This window comes from Bison bison, unplaced genomic scaffold (genome assembly GCF_000754665.1).
Source record: "Bison bison bison isolate TAMUID 2011002044 unplaced genomic scaffold, Bison_UMD1.0 scf7180017864295, whole genome shotgun sequence".
In the NCBI taxonomy this organism is placed as follows: Eukaryota; Metazoa; Chordata; class Mammalia; order Artiodactyla; family Bovidae; genus Bison; species Bison bison.
This window is the reverse complement of record NW_011494867.1, coordinates 3,785,300-3,796,942: the sequence shown is the minus strand read 5'-3', so window position 1 is coordinate 3,796,942 and position 11,643 is coordinate 3,785,300.

The window sequence follows — 11,643 nt, the reverse complement described above, 5'->3', positions numbered from 1 at the left end:
ACCTTCGGTGAGCAGCTGCTCCTGGCTGCTCTGCAGGGCACGGATCTCCCTGGCCAGTCGCCGCTTCAGCATCTGCGAAGGGAGAGAGGAGCCCTGTCCCTGCAGCTCTCCTCCTGGTCCCCTCCTCCTCCGCGCCTCTCGGGAAGTCCTTGTCTGAATTAGTGGGTTCATGCCTTCATTCAGCTACCCATTCATTCGGTGTGCAGCTTCTGCGGGGGCCTGGGGGGCTCGGGGAGAGACGCTTTCCACCTCAGTCACTCGCCAGGTCCCCGTGTACCTCTTAAACCTCACCTCTTCCCACTCTTTCATCCTCCAGCCCCACGGTTTGCTCTTCCTCAAGTATACCAGGCAGGTTCCCTCCCAGGGACATTGGCTCTCTGACAACTGCATGGCTTCCTTGCTTATTAATCCGTGTCTGTGTTCAGATGACACCTGCTCACAGAGGACTTCCCCACTGGCGTTACAGGATCTATCGACTTATTTTCCTGTTTAGACTCTGGGCATGCCCACCCCGTGCCGCTAACCAGCTTGGGGACAGCAAAGACTTGGCCCTTCTGGAGTGCCGCTGGACACATCCAGAGACACTGGCTGAATGAAGAGATGGTCTGGCCATGTCTAGGTCAGAGTTCCCACTTGCTACTGCAGGATGAGTACTCTAGGCGAGCAGGAGGGGAGCGAGGTTAGCAAAGACCAGGGCAACAGTCTGGGCACCAGAGGCTGAGTGCGGCAGTGGGGGTTGGTGAGAGGTGGCTGGGTGGACTGAGCTGAGCGGGTGACAGGAAGAAAGGAGTCAAGGACCACCCCTTGGTGTTGGGCCTGAGCAGGAGGAGGACCCTGGGCCCATCAGCAGACATGCTGGAGCCAGGGGAGGAGGGGCTTCAACAAAGGCGATGATAATGGCTCACGTGGAATTCCCAGAGGTCCTTGTGCGGGCCTATCAAATCCTCCAGCTGTTCTTCCATGGGCAACCTAGGGGCCGACATCCAGGAATAAGCAAGCACAGGGTAGGACTGACACCGAGCCAGACCCAGTCTGGGGCTTCAGATCTGTACCTAGGGCTCCCTCTGCTAGGAGCCCCTTCATGGGTTTTGTCCTCCAAGCCTTGCATCCAACAGCTCGCCTTGCAACAAGCTTGCCTTCCAACGAGCTCTCCCTCAGGCAAGCCCGACTCCCATCCCCCACACCAGCCCACTCCAAGCCCTAGACCCAGGGTCACCCCAGGGTTACCCCAGCTTCCCCTGTCCTTGAGTCTCTGTGATCTGAGACTTTTGGATAGAAATTTGCTCTGTGTGCTCCGCCAACATGTAGTTCCTGGGAAAGGAAAGAAAACCCTCAGTTATAGTCTCTGAATGAGCCACCAAGCCTTCTAGCCGGAGTGAGGCTGGGAGTCTGTTCAGAATCTTTATCATTCTCCTTTTTTTAAATCAAATGTGACCTTATAAGCCTTTCTTGACACTCTCACCCTGTCCATTCTGTCTCCCATCAAACCATGCCTTTCCAAGAAATCCCTGTGAAGGGTACATTGGTTTAGTTTCATACATTCTAAAGTCCAGGGTTGAAGCCTGGATCTGCTATTCCATTATAATCTTATACAAGTTATTCAACCTCTGTGGATCTATTTCCTCACATGTAAAATGGTGGGACTGTCATTGTGAGGACTGGTTGATAACTGAACACTATCTGCTTCTCGGACAGTGGTAGATGTGGTGTGATTAAGCATATATACACTTTTACTATCTGTCGTCAGGTTTTCCCACATTATTAAAATCTTGATGCCCCAGAGTGTGAGACCTCTGGTCACAAGAATGTGTTAAGCAAAGGTTCAAAGGATGGAGAGATAGATGGAAAATAGGTGATAGGCTGCAGATGATGATGTCTGGTTAGAGAAATGATGAGTGGAAGGATAATGGATGGATGGAGAAATACAGGGAAGACTGACAGATAGCTGGCTGGCTGGATGGCTGGGTAAAGAAATGAATGGCTACATGGATGACTGGAAACGTGGAGAAAACAAAGAATGGCTGGATGGATGAAAGATGATTAGATGGAAGGCTGGAGAGATTAATGGCTGTCTGGCTGGCTGGAGAGTTGGATAGTTGGTTGGATGTATGGGAGAGTGGATGGATGGGTCGGTAGATGGATGGGTGTGTAAATGGGTGGCTGGGGGCATACATGAGCAGACAGATAAATGTTTTAGATGGCAAAAGAGCTGGACAGGGGAAGACCTAAAATAATACCAGTGGATGGAATTTAGTATCCACTTGATAAAGAAACTAGCAATGACTGATTAAATGAGTTCATCTGAACACTACCTCTTATCAAAGGTGAGCAGGAGAGGCTCTCATCTAGCCACTTGATTTTATACAAAGGGAAAATGAGTGTGTGTCCAAGATTTCTTTCCCCTAGCTCTTGCCCCCTCCTCCTTCCGGCCTGGAAACGAGGCGGGGAAGAACCAGGCGGGACCTCTTACCTCTGTACCTCCTCCGCCTTCCTCTGGCAGTACAGCTGGAGGGTCCGCAGTGCCTCTGGGGGGAGAGGGACCAGGGCTCTGAGGAGTCAGATGGGGCAGAAGGGGCCTCACAGCACACTGGCCAGGGCACTGATGGGACTTCAGTGTTTACTCCAAGTCAGACGGCAGCTGAGGGGCGGGTCTGAGCAGAGAGGGAAGCACCTCGCCTCTGATCTCAGGGGGATTCCTCTGGCTGCCTGGGAACTTCAGGCTTTTGTAGGGGGACCAGGTAGAATAATGAGGATGAAGGGGCTGGTAAATACCTTGCTTTCTGCTCAAAACCTCCTCTAGGTGCACTTTCTCTCCATTCACTGGAAAACACAGGGGCACTTTGAGTCTCCAGGGGCCTCACCCTATGCCCAGACTGCAACTTCATGCAAAGGGAAGGCCCCAGGTCACACAGAAGGTACAACAACCTCAGGGGAGGGCGGTGTCTTCTTGCTGGCCCTGCACCCATCTCCCGCTAGGGACCATCTTGATCCAGCTTTTTCCCCCTGGGAGCCCACACGCCCTGTAAGAAGGGGTGAAGGACTGCAGGGCTCCCTTGTGTAGCACGTGCACAGTAGAATGTGGAGAGGATGAGAAATGCAAAAGTACACCATGACAAGCAGGAATAAAGGCTGTGAAGAAATAAATCAAACTGGGCGAGGGAGCGGTGTGCGAGATGAGGTGGTATTCGGTGTTTAGAGGGGGCCACCAAGGTAGACCTGTTGGGGTGAAATTTCAGCTGAAAGGTGACTCAAAACAGCGTGAGGTGATGTGGGTTATGTAGGACGAAAGCATCAAAGGTGGAGGGAACAGCCTGTGCAAAGACCCTGAGGTCAGCACTGGCCACGAGCTCTCTGCACCCTTCTGCTGTTCGCACTTACAGGAGTCCAGGTCCCTATGCAGGGCCTCCCAAAGAGCTTGGGCTTCTCCCAGTTCCTCGCTGGATTTCTCCTTCGCTGGGCCAGAGAAAGGACGAAGACACAGTGTGAGGCGGCCTCCAGCCTTGCTGTGTTCTCCTGCAGCCCGGGACGCTACACACCCACCTTCAGACAGTCCAGAGGGGCCTGGATCTTACAGGTGATGCAGCGGGGCCTTCCCCAGCCCATGCCCCTCTTGGCCAGTGGATCTTAGATCCTGGAGTTTACCTTGCTGAAGCTCATGAATCCGGTTAATCAGATCTTCAATCTGTGGCTCCAGGCTTCCCTCTGCAGAAGGAAATAGAAGACTGAGCCAGAGACGGCAGGTGCCTGGCTGTCCTGGGTAGAAGGAGCGGGGTGGGTGTTGGCACTGTGTCTCTGCTGCTGTCGATCAGCATTTATGGAGCGTGCAAGAGAAACCCTTGCAGGACGTTCTGGGTGGGAAAGATGGACACTGAGCAAAGATTCGTGATGTCAATGCTGGTGGCAGGGATGCTGCGAAAGGAAATAAAGTGGAACAAGGGGCTGAAGAATCAAAGAAGATGCCTCTTGAGATATGGAGAGGCCCCAAATGATGTGGAGGAAGGAACCCTGTGATTCTGGGGTGTGGGGCTTAGGGAGCGTGGAGAGGGGAACATGCCAGCCAGAAGGACCGTGAATGCAAAGCCCCTGCAGTGACTGAGACATATGCCTAAAACATACGGCTAAGGGGCCTGGGAGGGCTGGCGTGAGTCTAGTGAGCTAGCAGACAGCAACAGGAGGCAAGGTGGAGACTTGGGGGTGGCAGATGGCTCAGGGCCTTCTGGGCCATGGCAGAGGCTTGTGCATGTCATTCTGAATGAGGTGGGAGACAGTGGACACCTCCTGAAAACCCCCACCGCATGGAAGCCTGGCAGGGTGGGTTGTGGCTTCTGCATATCTGGACTCTGGTGTTGAAATATGAGGAAGATGCCACTTGCATTTTGACAGCTATCAAATTCTCCAATGACAGGGAGATCACTGCCTCTTTAGGGAGTCACCTCTAACTTCGCACAGTCCAAATTTCAGTGCTCCGAATGCAGAAGCCCTTCTCATCCTCTCTGGCTTCAAGGTTGAAAGCGCAAAATTGAGGGGAAAATCTGCCCAACCTTTGCTGGGTGTCACTACCACCCCAAGACATCCTGAAGTTCAGTTTCTGGATTTTTCGGAGGCCACCAACCCCAGCTCCTGTGACTTCTTGGAGACTGAGTGCTCTCCGAGGTGCTGATTAGGACGTGACTCCCTGAGGTCTTTGTTTTTCCGGGGATGGTCAGGGTCACTCTTCATTTTCAATCCCCCAATTCCTCTACCTAATTTTAGCCTAGGCAGCAGCTCCAATGCTGTAGCCACAGAGTCAGGGAAGGGAAGGTTTTATTTGGAACAGACCAGTGGATTGTAGTATTTTAAGCTGCTGATGGACTAGGGGAGAGGGAGATCCAACCTCAAACCCAGCCAGTACTTTGCCCCAGCCCTGACGTAGATACTGGATGCAGGCTGGCTCCCAGTTTCCCATCAACAAGCAAAGCCAGGTGCAAAGCTTCTTGTGTTGCCATCTGCCATTTGTATATAAAAACGGACAAAGAATATACACCCAAAATGGAATTTTTTTTAAATCTCCAGAAAAATACCAGAAAATTTAAAAATAGTTGCTGCTGGCCTATGGGTCAAGAAAATGGATGGCTGGTGTGTGTGTGTGTGTGTGTGTGTGTGTATACATGCATTTGTGTGTTGGGGAGGAGCTTATATGTCTTGAATTTCGAAGCTGTGCTTTTGGTTGAAAGAACTAAACGGTATAAGAGGAAGAAAGTGCAATGGGATAATTCCCCAAGGTTGTGAGTTGAGGGGTCGGGAATTGAACCACATCTTCCTGTCTTAAAACCTCTTTGAGCTAAGCCTCAGACACAAGGAGACACATGACCTTTCTGCAACTTTTTCACCATTTCCAGCAAGTCTTCGGTCTTCTCTGATGACTCAGTCTGACCTGTGGAATGAAAACCAGAATTACAGCATGCAGTGAGAGTGAGAGGGGACTGAGGAAAGGTCCACACTTGTCTGGGAAGGGAGGAAGAAAGTCTCAGTAGGTTCTGAGAACACGCCGGGCTGAGCCAAGGATTGGCTGAGGGGCAGCCCCCCAGCCGGAGCAGGGTCCCTACAGGACCCCGTCTTTTGTCCCTGAGGCCGAGGGAGTACGGTGGGTGAATCAGAACCTGTACTGGTCAGCTCTCCCCAGGAGGTCGCAGGACACCACCCTTAGCAAAATTCAGGGGTGAGAGAAGATGAGGCACTTTTGTTGCTGCTGTTCTCAATCAGTATGAAGTTGCAGGCAATGCGACAGGCCAGAATGATTTCATAGGAATTTCTTTCCAATAATTGTAGGCCACTATTTGCAAATTCTGAAAGAAGTGACGGGTTTAGGGCATGGTTTAGCAATGGCTGCTAACATCCACAAAAGACACCTGGATATTGTGAGCCTCCTGATGGAAGAACAAACACCACCTGTGAAGGGCTCTGCTCCTCGTCCCCCAATCCCAACCAAGAAAAAAAGAAAAAGGGATGGGATACTATCAGGTTTCCATTTCTAAATACCAATTCAGAGGAAATATGAGGAAAAGGAAAACAGGACACAATGGGGATGAAGTCAGGATCATCCAGATGCTGGGAAATTCCACACATAGGACAACCTGGTTTCTTCAACAAATAAACTGCAAAGAAGGAAAAGAGGGGAAGAGGAAACTCTAGATTAAGAGATGAGACATAGAGCAATCAACTCTAATGGACAGACTTTATTTAGGTCTTGATTCAAATGTAATTTTGCCACATACATTTCTAGGTACTTTTTAAAGTGAGCCTGTGTTACTTATAGCAACAACAAAAACATAAAAAAATACCAACATCTTAAACTCTTGTAAAATCAGTGAGAAAAGGGCAACTCCTAGTGACCCATTGCTTGCTCTCTAAGAAAAATTAGGCAGAGAAGATGAAAAGAAGCTCACAAAACACATATGACAGCCAAAGAGTAAACAAAGAAATGCTTACCCACCTTGGTATACAATGCAAAGTCCCTCCCTCAAGACCTAAGTTCCTCACTTACCCTCTGCAAGGCCGCCTGTGTGACAGGCTGTCTGTGTGTACTCAGTGATCATTCAAATCACATACAAGCATTTTCTGATAAAGATGGTGTCGTGTCCTAAATGGCATTTCACAGTTTATATTTTTCCTTATTTAAAAAATATTTATTTGTCTGACTGCATCTGGTCTTGTGGCCCGCAGGGTCTTCAATCTTCGTTGCAGCGTTTTCGGTCTCTCGTTACGGCATGTGCCGTCTGCTTTTTAAGTTGTGGCACGCAGGATCTTTAGTTGCAGCTTGTCAACTCTTGGCTGCAGCACTGGGGTCTAGTTCCCTGACTAGGGATCGACGGAACCCGGGCCCCCTGCATTGGGAACGTGCAGACTTAGCCAGTAGACTGCCAGTGAAGTCCCTGCATTCTTCCATTTGCTAATATATATACTAATGATCTTTTAAAGTTGTGCTCTATTGATGGACATTTAGGTTGCTGCTTTTGCTGTTACAAATAATGCCACAGTGACTATCTGCATTAGTTTTCTTGAGAAGCCATAACAATACCTCTATGTGGGTCTTTCTTTTGGGTCTTTCACCTTAAATTCTATCTTTGTATGTCCAAATTTCCCTCTTCTTATATGACACCAGTTATTAGATTAGGGTACACCTTATTCTGCATGAAACAGTCTCGAAAACTCTGTTTCCAAATAAGGTCACATATTGAGGTTCGAGTGGACAAGAATTTTAAGGGGACACAATTCAATCTAATATAAGATCCTGGTACATTCTTCTTTATGCATGCATGGGAATGTTACTGAATGAATTCCTAGAAGACTACTGGCTGGATCAAGGGGCATGTATGTTACTAAATTTGGTATTTGGAAGTTGCCCTCCCCCTAGAGGCCCATGGAAGACTCCTTCCTCACACTCTTATCATTCAAATATTTTTTCAACCTTTGTCACTTTTGCCAATCATATAGGCAAAAACAGTATTTCATTTCAAACTTTCTGGTAGTAAATACCAAAAACTTACTTAACTCCTCTGGATCAGAAATTCCACCTCAAGGCATCTATTTTAGGAAATAATTAAGGATGGTCGGCAAGACTGTTTCATTGTCCATAATCTTAAAATATGGAAGCAACTTAAAGATACCTTAGTTGATTACGGCACCTTCATAGGCTAAAATTCTTTGCAGCCATTAAAACTCATGCTGTAAATCAGGGACTCTTAACTCGAGCTTATTAAATTTTGCTAAAATATTTGGTATTATGTTCACTTTCTTTACATCTTTTTTCCTTAAATTAGTATGTATTCATTTAATTTTGCATTTGAATTTTTAAATTACTTAATAAACAACTGTCAAAGAACAAGAAGTAAAAAGTAAAAGTCTCCTCTCACCAACAGTCCCTTAACCAAGTCACTCCAAGTTTGGGGAAGACACTTAGAACTTGGTAAGATGTATCACATGTACAGTCCCTTAACCAAGTCACTCCAAGTCTGGGGAAGACACTTAGAACTTGGTAAGATGTATCACATGTACAGTCCCTTAACCAAGTCACTCCAAGTCTGGGGAAGACACTTAGAACTTGGTAAGATGTATCACATGTACAGTCCCTTAACCAAGTCACTCCAAGTCTGGGGAAGACACTTAGAACTTGGTAAGATGTATCACATGTACAGTCCCTTAACCAAGTCACTCCAAGTCTGGGGAAGACACTTAGAACTTGGTAAGATGTATCACATGTACAGTCCCTTAACCAAGTCACTCCAAGTCTGGGGAAGACACTTAGAACTTGGTAAGATGTATCACATGTACAGTCCCTTAACCAAGTCACTCCAAGTCTGGGGAAGACACTTAGAACTTGGTAAGATGTATCACATGTACTGCTTTAATTTTCACTTACCCAAGTAACATCCTAAAAACATTCAAGCACTACAGAAATAGGTAAAGTAAAATGCAACTCCCTTCTCTTCTTAGCTCTAAATCTTAGTCTTTCTCTGGTATCATTGGTTGGTATGTCTCCTCTGGATACTTTTAAGTTCTTCAAATACCCTTAGTATTTGGAATAAAAAAAATAAATCTACTTTAATAATAAAGAGAGGTGTTTGTGATTACTTGTTTTGTTTTTAATATTATGAGGATTTCCAAATGCACATGAAATTAGATAGGATACCGTGATGAACTCTGGTTTACCAGATCTAACAATCATTAATATCCACTGATATTTGCTTCAGCTATTGTGTGTGTGTGTGTGCTGCAATATTTTCAAGTAGGTCCCAGACTTCATGACACTTCATCCCTAGATGAAATTCATTAAGAATCTCAAAAAAAAAAAACAGTCTCAACTACTAGAAGACATTTTCTTAGATGACTGCAGTTCTAGAGTCTCACCAAGATTAACAATCATCACTAATCATTGGATCATTTATATCACCAAATACCCACAACACATGCGGTTTCCCCTGATTGTCCCCATATGTCTCTTAGAGCTGGCTTGTTCAACCATTTCTGTGAAAGCTCAGTTTTTCCTCTCCACTGCATTTCGAGTCCTAGTCACGCAGTAAGATCATGCTGCTGCTGCTGCTAAGTCGCTTCAGTCGTGTCTGACTCTGTGCGACCCCATAGACGGCAGCCCACCAGGCTCCCCCATCCCTGGGATTCTCTAGGCAAGAATACTGGAGTGGGTTGCCATTTCCTTCTCCAATGCATGAAAATGAAGTCGCTGAGTCATGTCCAACTCGTAGCGACTCCATGAACTGCAGCCTACAGTGCTCCTCCATCCATGGGATTTTCCAGGCAAGAGTACTGGAGTGCAGTGCCATTGCCTTCTCCAAGTAAGATCATGAGTGATCGGTAAATCTTTTAAATAGTTCAAGTAACATCTTGACAAAAATTTTAAAAAATCAACGTGACAAAACAAAACAGCCTATGGAGTTTGAAACATTTTATTTTGAAATAATTTCAGACGTACATGAAAACTGTAGAAATAGGCCACAGTGCTATTTGCCCCTGCATCAGATTCCACATTTGGGAGCATTTCTGCACACAAATTGCAGGCATCATAACCCACTATTTCTTAATATTCCAGTACATATTTCTAAGGGAACTCTACTAGTATAACCATCAAAATAGAGATGTTAATAACTAGACCAATATTAATGTACAATCCCCAGATGCCATTCAACAGTTTTTCCTCTTATATTTTAAAGTTATTCATTACTACTGGCATTTTCCTTTAAAATTTAAAAAAACGCTTTCACTTCTGCACAACCTCCAAAATTCAAGACCCTTGTTCAGAGTCACCAGTTAGGCCTTTAGCCTTCAGACATTTTTCTATGTAACACACATAGAGCTATAATTGTATAACTGAACTGCCTCTTTTTCTTAATTCCAACTTGCTTTCCCTCGTAAGAACATGATCCCTATGAAGCTTACTCTGTGTTAACGAATCACGGTGTTCGCCCTTTTTTTTCGGCCGTGCTGCAAGGCTTGCAGTATCTTAGTTCCCCAACTAAGGATTGAACCGTGGCCACAACAGTTAAAGTGCTGAGTCCTAATTCACTGGACTGTCAAGGAATTCCTAACTGTAATGAATTAAGTTGGAATTTAATTATTTCTTCCTGCTTCTTAAAAAAAAAAAAAAATGTTCACCACATAGGCATTCCATAACACGTGAATGTTCTTAAAGTTAGCCATTTCCATGATTGTTTCTGTGTTTTGCTCCCATCAACAACTTTCCAATGACCCTGCCTGGTCCACACATCTGTGTAGTCTGATTTTCAAGCATGGTGACGAAAGATAAGAAATAGCGTTTTAGATGCTATGTATATTCTGACAAACTGCCTCCAGCAAAGCCTTTGCTGGCCACTTCTACTATCAAGGCAAAAGAAGTCCTGTTCTGCCAGAGTAATCAATAGCAGATATTCTTCCTGTTCTAAAGCCAATTTGGATGGTTTAGAAAGGGCAACTTGATATGCTTTTCAATTTTCTCCATTGCTGGTGAAGTTAATCATAACTTCCTTTTTTTTAAAAAAATGTAATACTACTAGTTTTTCTCCCCACAGTAGCAGCTATATTAAGAGCTTAATAAGGGCAATTTATTGGCATCTTCTTGTTGAAAGCTTGCACTCAACATGAGGCCATAATCTAAGAGAACTCTCAGTGTTATTTCATTATTCATACAATAAAAAAAGAAAATTACTGAGCACCTACTTTTGCCAAGTAGGCACTGCTTTAGGTGCTGTGGAAATGGTAATGAATGGTCTGTTCTCAAGCTCACAACGTAGGGCAGACAATATACAAGTACATAATCATAATCACTGTTGTCATCTGCATAGATGTGCTTGGAAAGATGTAATCCAATGTGTTTATTACCAATAAGGTGGTCGAAAGACTGTGTAGGAAGGTCAGAGACAGATGAAAGGAGGGCAAAGAGTTGACAACTGTATATACACAGTGACCAGTACACGGGCATTCATTTTATTTTCTGTGCTTAGGTACACTTTGAAAATTTTTATAGTTAAAAACAAAGTGCTAGAGGCATAGCGGGGGGTCATTGTCTTAGACAATTTTCTTCTTTTGCCTAGACCACAATTTCCAACTCCCTCTAGAACAATTTTGTCTTTCCTCTCACCGGGGTAGGGGGCATCAGTATTAACAAAATGCCCGGGAGAAAAGCAGCTCTCTTGAGAGTGGCCATCCACGATTAAGATTTAAGAGTCCATGCAAAGTGAGGCATGTGTTGGGTGTGAAATGACAATATTGGAATTACTGTTAAGTTTTATCAGATGTGGCAGCACTTGAGTGGGTTTTGTGAGATCCACCCCTTTATCGTTTGAAAAGATGAATACTGACGTATTCGATTTATTTAACTCACGTATAATCAATAAAATTGACAAGTTAATCTAGATGCTGAGAATTATACATGTTTTTATCTCCTCTTTGTTGAACAGCAGTTTTTAATTTTTTTTATTTTTAGAACTGGTACCAGTATTTCATTATTGTAGCAGACAAAGGGCTTCCCTGGTGGCTCAGACGGCAAAGCATTCGCCTGCAATGCAGATCCCAGTTTCTTCCCTGGATTGGGAAGATGCCTTACAGAAGACAACCCACTCCAGTATTCTTGCCAGGAAATCCCCTGAACGAAGG